General features: G+C 49.7%; 1 long non-coding RNA gene across 1 annotated transcript; it reads right to left on the reverse strand.

Annotated features, from left to right (window-relative positions):
* Window positions 1-517: 517 nt before the first annotated feature.
* LOC112946259 lies at window positions 518-6322 on the reverse strand. Its single transcript, XR_003249194.1, has 2 exons — window positions 6248-6322; window positions 518-899 (listed from the first exon to the last, which is right to left on the reverse strand). It is a non-coding gene; the product is annotated as an uncharacterized LOC112946259 (long non-coding RNA).
* Between the last annotated feature and the right edge of the window lie 2967 nt (window positions 6323-9289).

Genomic DNA, 9289 nt, shown 5'->3' on the forward strand with positions numbered 1-9289 from the left:
CCATCCCGCAGCCTCATACCCTGATCAGCCTGGTTGGTGCCTGACTAGCAGAGCATTCTTGGCAGACCTGTCTTTGCCTTCGCAGATGTCTTTATATATATTAGTTGCATTGAATTATTATTACTGCACCAAGCTGCCTTCTGGCCTTGCTGCACATTAAAATTGCAGGACTTGCCTAGTACCCTGCAGTTCTGGCATCTGCGACTAACTCTTACTTCTGCTGTGCACCCTCTATCAACCAAATTCAGACTGCATTCGTGCTCATAGAGGAGCTTATGAGAGTAACTATTTTTAACATCCCAGAACCCGCTATTGCATCATGGCCTTCCTGGAAAAATCTTTATATTCTCTGTTTTTGTACAAAGAGCTGCACCGAGAACGTCAACTCCCCCGCGGAGCACTCGATACGGCGCTGCCGCCCGGAGCTGCGCGGCCTCCCTCTTAAACAGAGCATCGATCTCAAATCGCTTTGATGGCTGAGGAAGCGATGCACAAATTGGGACGTGCAAGGTTCTCRGAGCTCTCCTCCCAGCAGGAGGGCACCAGGGTTCCAGGTTACCAGGAGGGAGCACTCAGGCCTCACCCAAACACAAGATTCATGGAGCAGGTGCTCTTCACTGTCATCCAGGCCAGATCCAAAACTCACTCCTCTCACACGGCCTGGAAACACCGAGTCCAAAGCCTCCAAAACTCACCTCCAACCTGTCTTTTCAAGTCACACAGTGTCTATTGGTTGAAATTTGCTTTTACTTTTGGTGGATGGGTAAATTCTTCAGGTTACTCCTTCACAAGGACACTATTAATTCAATCTCTTTGGAAGTTCATTTCGGCTTCAGCTTTTTATAAGRCAGCAAGTAGCAATCGGGGGACATTTGCTTTCAGCATTTCTATCTGCAGCTCTAAGAAGGTACAAGAAAAGCAAAGATATTCCATAAACACCTTTAAAAAAAAACAAACAATATTTGGACTTTGATATACAGGCTACTCAAATGCATACATTTTCAATCACAATCTTTGCATGAGAGCACTGAATGTATTTTTAAAAGAACAGCTATTGTGGTTTAGAGGAGTTTTTATTTAACATTATCAAGACATATCGCGAAACTTTCCATTTAGAGGAGAGAAAAGGGAGGAAAAGCAAAGGGAGAGGAAAGCGCTGGGGCGCAGCAGGGAGGCAGCAGGGACCCTGCTCCGGCCCTGCCGGTCCCTGTGACCGCATCCCCGTGGTGCCGGCCCCGGCTGCCGCTTCCTCATGTTCCTGGCAGCCCGCAGGTCAGGCGGATGTGGCTGGATGCAATATGGAGCCAAGCAAAAGCCCAGGGCATCACGGGCAGTCAGGGTGGCTCTGCCAGGGACAAAATAACTGTGCAAGTCTCCCTTCCTAACTTGGAGAGGGGGGAAGAAGTGTTGGAAGTGGGAAAGGTCAGGGGGAGGAATATTTTTATTTCAAAGCAAGCTCCAAATCATGTTTCATTCCTGCCTGCAAGAGAGACTCAAAATACTACTAAGAATTAATTACTGAGCTTGCCCATATTCATCCATTTTCCTTTCGGGGTTTTTTTTTTTTTTTTTTTTTTTTTTCTCCTTTTCCCTCTCATTTTCAATCTCTTATCCCTATTTGATTCTTTTTTGTTTTCTATTTTGTCACTTTTCTTTAAAAAAACCCACATACAATACACACCCACACCTCCCCACACACCAGTACTTTGTTTGCACGAGRGGGAAAAAATGCCCCAGCTCCTTTAGTGGCCTTATTCAAATCACCAAAACAAATGAGAAAGGGAGTTTTTAATCTGCTTTTATCAAAACTCAAAAGTACCTTTCTAGGGGAGCAGGAATGCACAGCTCAAGCAGGTCTAGAAGCTCATAGGATGCAAGAAACATTTTGTTAATGATTCTGGGATAATTCTGAAAAACTAGTTACAACTTATTTAGCAAGCCCTTAATCACATAGTTTTTACTATTATTCAGTCCCTTCTCTTTACATAGCCATTCAGACACTGAAAATAAAGGCATTTATTTGCTGAAGCACATCTTTCTGAACATTTTGCAATGCAATAAGCTCCTTTTTTACTTTAATTCCCACCAAGACGACTGCAGTAAGAGCTAACAAGGGCTCTCCTAACAGCTCTCACAAAAACATTGAATGCTGTCTAGCCATCCACACCATAGCATCTTTAACAACAGATAGTATCTTAAATGGCAGATTTAATACAAGCAGAAAGGTTGCAAACAGATAACAAAACCGCGTTTGAATAGCAACATTTAGAAGTTGCAAGTGCATGGGCAGGTTTTCACATCCCCCCCTCAAGGCGCAGGAGCTCTTTGCTCCCCAAGCACTTGGGGCCAGCAGCAGTAGGGTGCTGATGCAGCCACATCGGGGCTCATAGGAAAGGCTGCAAGATAGGATGAAGTTGTAAATGTTTTGCAGTAATTTCTGCACCAAGTCAGCAAGCTGAAGCACAAAGCAGCATCTTCTCTGCCCATTACTGGGCATCAGAACCGGGAGCCGCTTCCCTGCTTGATGTGCAGTCTGACAGCTGCAGTTTGGGCTAGATGTGAAGGGACCTGGATCTCCCCCCGGCTGGTGCAGCTCTGGAGCAGCAGCGCTGGAGGGAATGGAGGTGCAGGAAACGCTTCCTCCCAGGAAGCGGGGCAGCCCTGCACTGTCCGAGTCTACTCCAAAGCAGCCTTCCAGGGCACCATTACCATGGCACTGTCCGAGTCTACTCCAAAGCAGCCTTCCAGGGCACCATTACCATGGCCCAGGTATTTGGGAGTATTCACGTAAGGTAGCGGCAAGGTTTTAAAATTTGGCAATGCCTACATTTCACAGCATTTGACTCTGCTGCAAAACTCGAGTTTAGGGTAAGAGATCTTTTTAGGGATTTACATAATCTCCAGAAAAGCTTTTCAGAGCTRTCAGTCAGCTTGCAGAATCATTACTAAAACATTAGGGAGCTTGTGCACAACGCACAGCAATCTGGATCTAGAAACTAAACCTTGCTGTTCTAAACAGTTTTCCTGTTCTTGCTTCAGGTAATTTGGTAGGAGTCCTCAARCGCTCATGAGGCTTCAATCCTGCCTGCACACACAGTGCTGGGCAGGGAGGATGGTGCCTGGTTACACTGGAAGACSAGGACTGAGGCAAGGCAGGAATTTCATGGTGCCGAGCAGCTCCGTCTTTCTCCGTCCTCTGGAGAATCTCCAACTCTTCACCAAGCGAGTGAATTACCCAAGTGATTGGRCTGAACTGTAGAAATTATTTCATGTGATAAACAGCTTTTGTTTTCTGAATATTAACCTTAAATCACTGTACTGATATAGGCTTGGAAAACAGTGAAGATTTGGAAACCCATCAACAGAAATGCTGAGATGTGACAGAGGAGATCTCAGCTGGAGCTTCTCTAAGCGCCTCCTCTTTTATACTTTCCAGTGACTTTCCACTCTCAGACACTAAATGTGGTATTAAACTTCTGGAAAAAAAATGCATAACAGCTTCAGAAATGTAAACATTTGTTTCCAAAATGGTTTCACCAGCTTTCTCAGCTGCCTTGCATTAAATATACACTTCACGTGCATGCATACATGCCCATTTGCGCTGCTGAGCTGCATCCCGCCATCACTGACAGCTGAGGTTCCCTCTGTTTCCAGCACCGAGAATCCCTCTGCTTCCAGCGCCCTGGCCCAAGGACACCCCATCTGGCCTGGGGTTATGATGGAGGAAAAAGGACCTGGGGACCCCTCTGTAAATGCCTCAAACTCAGCACATGGCTTGGGCTCAGCCTCTGCTGCACCCAGCACTGCTACGGTCCAGACCTTCCCTTCAAGAGTGAGGGCTGTTCCAGTCCTTCTCCCTCCCCTTTAGGTAAGTATTAATTGCAACAAGAAGGAAAACAGATTTGTGGAGTTGCAGTTTGAAAGTCAGCAAATTTAGCTAAGAAAACAAACCTGAACCTTCCCTTGCAGCATCACTCAGACCTGCGCACCCCCCTGCCCAGCAGCTCTCCCCACCAGTCCAGGGTGTCACAAGCTCCCAGCGCGCTGCCGCACACGCACCCATCCACACACTGGGAGCAGCTCGAGCTCTGCAGCAAACACCCTGCATTTGCATTACAGTAATAGTGGGCCTCCTTGCTTCAAAAAATTGCTTATGTCCTTTATAGTAAATCAAAGAGTAAATCAAATCAGCATATGATTCAGGGCATGCTGAAATACTGAAGGACACAAGTTATGGATTCAGGAGATGACTCTCCTGGTATTTCAGATTAAAATGTGTCTAACAYAGGTCTTAGTCTGCAAACGCACTCATCTAACAGCCTTCATAGAGCACTAGRATCCAGGCCCTGATGTGTCTGACCCAACCTTCAGCACTTCACGGGCAACGCGCCCCTTCCTTTTACAGCCATGTAGCACCAGCAGCTTCATTGGCTCCCCTGCATTTATACTTGATTTACAAATTAATAATAATGAAACTTTTGTGCCTATGGTTTGTTGTGGCTTCTTGTGCCCTGCAGCAGGGGCAGTGCAGCACACGCCTGTGCTTGTTTCCCTGAGCACAAAGCCAGCACGCCGGGGCTAGGCCCTGGCTCAGAGAAAGATGCACCAAATTTGCTGCCGATTATAGGAAATGGAAGCAGCTTTCCCTCCCCTCCCCCCGCCCCACTCCTACCCCACAGGGATTCTGAATGTAAATATCCAGAGAAAGTGCAATTTGGTAGAAATTAGAAAAGCTTTCTCATCATCATTGTCATTTCCTGAATCATCGCTATGGCTTTTGTGGCTTGGAAAGAGCTTCCACACGCAGCAGAGGCAGCTCTGCCCTGTGCTGCTGCCTGCAGCAAGGCCAAGGCACCATCACCCTGCACCCAAGCAGAGCTCCGGTTAAGGCACCTTCTGCAGGCCTGGGCCTGCACGCCAGGGTCCATAAGTAGAGATCAACCCTGCAAACCCAATTTACATGGCCAAGACCCTGCTTCCCCACCRAGAGGAACAGCTTTGACCCTGCCTGCTGCCCAGCAGCCTTTCCCAACAGGTGGGTGACCCACCACGCTGCCTCACAACTAACCCCAGCCCCTGGCACTTGGTGCCAGCTTGTTTTCAATTACCCCCTTCTGGCAAAGCTAAGCTGCTACCCCCTTTCTTTTTCCCCACCTCCTTCTGATGCCAGCCATGTATCAAACTGTTTACATGATGTCAACTATTCACTGTACAAAGCTCCAAAGAAAACATCATTTGCCTCCAGCACAGACTGAGGCAGCCGGGATCCCTGTTTGCTTGTGCCTGGCACAAAGCCACCGATGCCCACGAGGGTTTTGCTCAGCTGAGATCTGTCGGGTCCCTGAGCACCAGCTCCACCACAGCAGTGCAGGGACCCAGTGCCAGCCACAGGAGCCCCCTGCCCTCCACACACCCGCTGCAGAGGGGCAGGACACCAAGCAGGTGCTGGGCACCAGCAGAACCCCAAGGTGGCTTTTTTGCGGTGGCAAAGCAGGCACGGGCAGCAGCAGCATGCTTGGAGTCTAATTGCATTTGTTCTGGAGGCTCCTCGTGTCAGTCAAACAAATATGCCCTTGCTTTTACTGCTCTGCAGTTGCAATTTAGTATTTTACTGGGAAATTGCCCAGACAAGGGATATTGCCTTGAAGGGAGCGTTATGCCAGCACTGGAAAGCAGTGATATTTCTGAAGAACCCCCAGGGCCTGCTGCCTGTCCCTCTGYGATGCTGGGAAGAGGCGGGAGGCATGCGGAGCAGGCTCAGCAAGGCGCTCGCTGCGCGCTGCAGCGGCAGTGGGTGCAGGCGCAGCGCAGCGGCCGCCCGCRCCGCTCAACCAACGCCAGCGGGCGCATGCGCCGGAGCTGCGGCACTTTGCACCCAGGAGCTGGCGACTGAGCGACAGCAGCGCCACTTCCCCGGGGGTGCAGGTGACACAGGACGGACCGGCATTTGCCAAGGTGGCAGAGCTGCCTTCCCTGGGAGCAGCCCCCTGCAGCCACCGCTTCCCCCATCACACCTCACACCCTCCAAAAATTCCCTTCTGGGCTACAGGCAGCACATCAACCCTGCCCCTCAGCTGGGACATGGGGAGCACTTGGAGAAGACAGGGAAGAGAGCAGATCCAGATCCCTTTCCCCACTTCTATCCCTGTTTTACTTTTCCTCCTCCCAAACAACACAACATAGGGCAGGGGCATCAGCCCCTTGCCCTTCCCTGCACCTCCAGTGCCTCAAAGGGAGCACACGTTACCTGGGCCACATCCCACAGACTCCTGAGCAAAATTCCCCACTGCCAGCCAGGAAGGCATTCCTGGGACACAGGGAGCAAAAAGGAGGAAGAAGCTGCTCTAAGCCTTATAAGAGCCCACAGCAGCCTCTGCTCCACCAGCAGCCAGGCTCAGCACAGGTGACCTGATGTAAATCAACAGAATGCAGAAAACATTAACGTGGAAAACCAGGGCACCTGCAGCAGGAGCCAGCTGTGCCCAGCCAAGCTCCTGCTGCCGCTGCCCTCCATGTGGGCCCAAATGGTGCTGGTGTCATCAGCGGGCAGCTCCTAGGCTGCCGGGCTTGCTGGGTGACCAGGCTTTACACCCGCTGACTTTATTCCTTGCACTCTCTGTCACCTCTAGATAAGTTTCTTGCAGACACATGAACTGGAGGAGCATTATTTCTGCTTTTTATAATAAACAAGCACCATATTTTTATCTTCCTTTTCTCTCCCTCTCAGATGGGATTTCTTATATTCATAGAAGTTCAATATTTTCATAAAACATATTGGTTGGAGTAAGCTGTGTTTGAATCATCACTTAGAGAAGGGAAGATTTAATTTCATGGTGGAATTAAGGCTGACATTTCCTTTTTATTTACACTACATCAAGGGTTAATAAGGTTACTATAATCTTAATCTTTGATAGCTCAACAATGGAGTACTCCAGGATTACTGCAAAAGCTGGATTTTAACTCTTTTAATCCCATTACTGTGGATAACCTTATCAACACTGTGCCTCACCGTGGAGGTGTAGCAAGAGGATCTTAGACCTGTGCAATCCGCTTCCGTAGAGCAGGGCTGCAGCCTCCGGAAGAGCTGGAGGTGGCGGCTCGGCTGGCACCGGCAGCGAGATTCACCGCATGCAGGAGGGTTGCAAGGCTGCTCGTGAGCTCCTTACCAGCGATCTTTGCCAAGAAAAACATTGGTCCAGTGGCATATGTTGGCGGAGTGATGCAAGGTTGCTCTAATTCCCTTACTTTGTTTTTCCCTCCTCCCATGCGGCAACTACTCCAAGAATCAGACTGCGAGTCTGGCAAGTTGAGATCCAGAAACTTGCTGCTAATTACCGTGTTTACAATTCCCAACCTGTTTGCTGGTGCCAACAGCCAAACTGCAGCCTCTCGAGTGCACCAGAAGACACTCGCTGGCAGGAGCTCGCTAAGGTTCTAGCCTGGCTACATTAATTACTGCTAACTTAATTTTTGTGTATTGAGGAGAAGCTTTAATGGGCTCTTTCATGGATTAAAAATGATCCTCTTATTTGTCTAGAGAAATGGCAGCCTAGCTTGTAGGTTGCTTGAAACCACTATACGTACTTCATTTTGAAATGCAAATGGTGGCTGATATATAGGTGAGCTGTCCAATAAAATAGGCAGAGGTTTAATAAAAATCACACCAGGAAATGAAAAGCAATGTCTTCCCTTTGAAGAAAAAAAAAAGCCGCTCTAATAAGTCACTGGTGATTTTTTACCAATTTTCCCTCAGCACTGGCTAGGCAGTCGAGCACATTCCCACTGATCAAACTGCCTGGGCTGCAGGTCGCCTGCCTTTATTTTACCTGATGCCTTTGGGGAGAAAAAGAAAAAGAGAAAAAAAGAAAAAAAAAGAAAAAGCATTTATTTTATGAAATTGGAGCAAAAGAGTCCAAATCCAAATTCCCACAGGCCAGAGAGGCAGCAGCAATGGCCCCAGCAGATCCCAACGCGATTCCTAGGGCCGGGACCTGTTCGTGCTACGCTCCGTCTGCAGCGCGAGCTCAGCACCTGCTCCTGGTGCACTGGGACGCCCAGACAGGCTCATCCCAAAATCCCTGGGGCAGGGGAGGACTCACCCAGCTCAGCCTCCTGGGCTTTGTTTGGGCTGCTGCTACTCCATGCCCAAACCTCTGGCTACTTAAGATGGCGAAGGAGAAACTCAGGGACTGCATTTTAGGCCTCCCTTCCTTAAACAATTGGTCCAGTGGTGCAGTAACAGCCAGAAAGGGGCAGGGGCGAAAGAGGCACTAAATCCAGGACACGTTTGTGCTTACACTGGAAGGAAGGAACCCAAACGCTCTGCTCCCTCTGAGGAGCGGCGAGCGGGCGCCGCAGGCCAGGGCTGCGCGGGCCGACACGCATGGCCCACGTGCCCCGTCATGGTGCTGCCTCCCGGCCCGGCCTGGCCCGTGGGCCTGCTCGCCCATGCTTGGTGCAGCTCGCAGGGACAGGCTGAAGGGAGCCAGCCAATTTCCACTCAATTTATAATTTAGCGAGCACAAGAGCTCCATTCTTCTAATTTACATAAAACATACATAAAACTGGAAACAAAATAGCTTTAGAGCATATGGGCAAAGTACACAAGAGCTACAGAGGAGAGAAGGAGAAGAAAAGGAGAAAAAGGAGCAAAATCGCTGTGGAGATGGGGCTGTGCCAAGGACCTGCAATGGCACCTCTCAGCTACCGCCACCTCCTCCTGGGTACCCCATTGGCCCCACAGTCATCACAGACCCTGGGGCTGGTGCCACTGGAGCCCCATCCCAACCCATGGGCAAAGCCGGTGCGTTCCGCGAGCAGCAAATTAAACAAAGCCCATGACATTCTCCACCTCATTTTCCTTGGCCTTTTTGAATCCCAAGGCCAGGCTGTGGCCTGGGCCACTCAAATCTCCTTTGACTTTATTACAAGCCCCTGAGCTACATTAATGGCAGGGCTGGTCCCTCGCAGCGGGCGGCACAGGCGCCCCGGCCCCGCAGCCGTGTGGGCGCYGCGCATGGTGACCTGCAGGCAGCTGCGATGGTAAAACCGGGGCATGAGGGGAGCTATGGATACTGCAGGAAGCCATTCCTCACTCTCCTGAGCAGCAAACGGCCCAGCACTAAGAAGGCCAAACCCCTGTCAGCGTGAGCTGACTTCTGCAAAATGAAATACTGACCCTGCTGCTCGCTCCTGAGAGGATCTTGGAAGGGAGATTTTTATTACAGAAAGCAGAGCTATTATTTGGAGCCTCCCTATTGGGCACATATTTAAGTTTTACATCCAGTAA

This window comes from Nothoprocta perdicaria, unplaced genomic scaffold, assembly GCF_003342845.1.
Source record: "Nothoprocta perdicaria isolate Ctin4 unplaced genomic scaffold, notPer1 scaffold_20, whole genome shotgun sequence".
Lineage (NCBI taxonomy): Eukaryota > Metazoa > Chordata > Aves > Tinamiformes > Tinamidae > Nothoprocta > Nothoprocta perdicaria.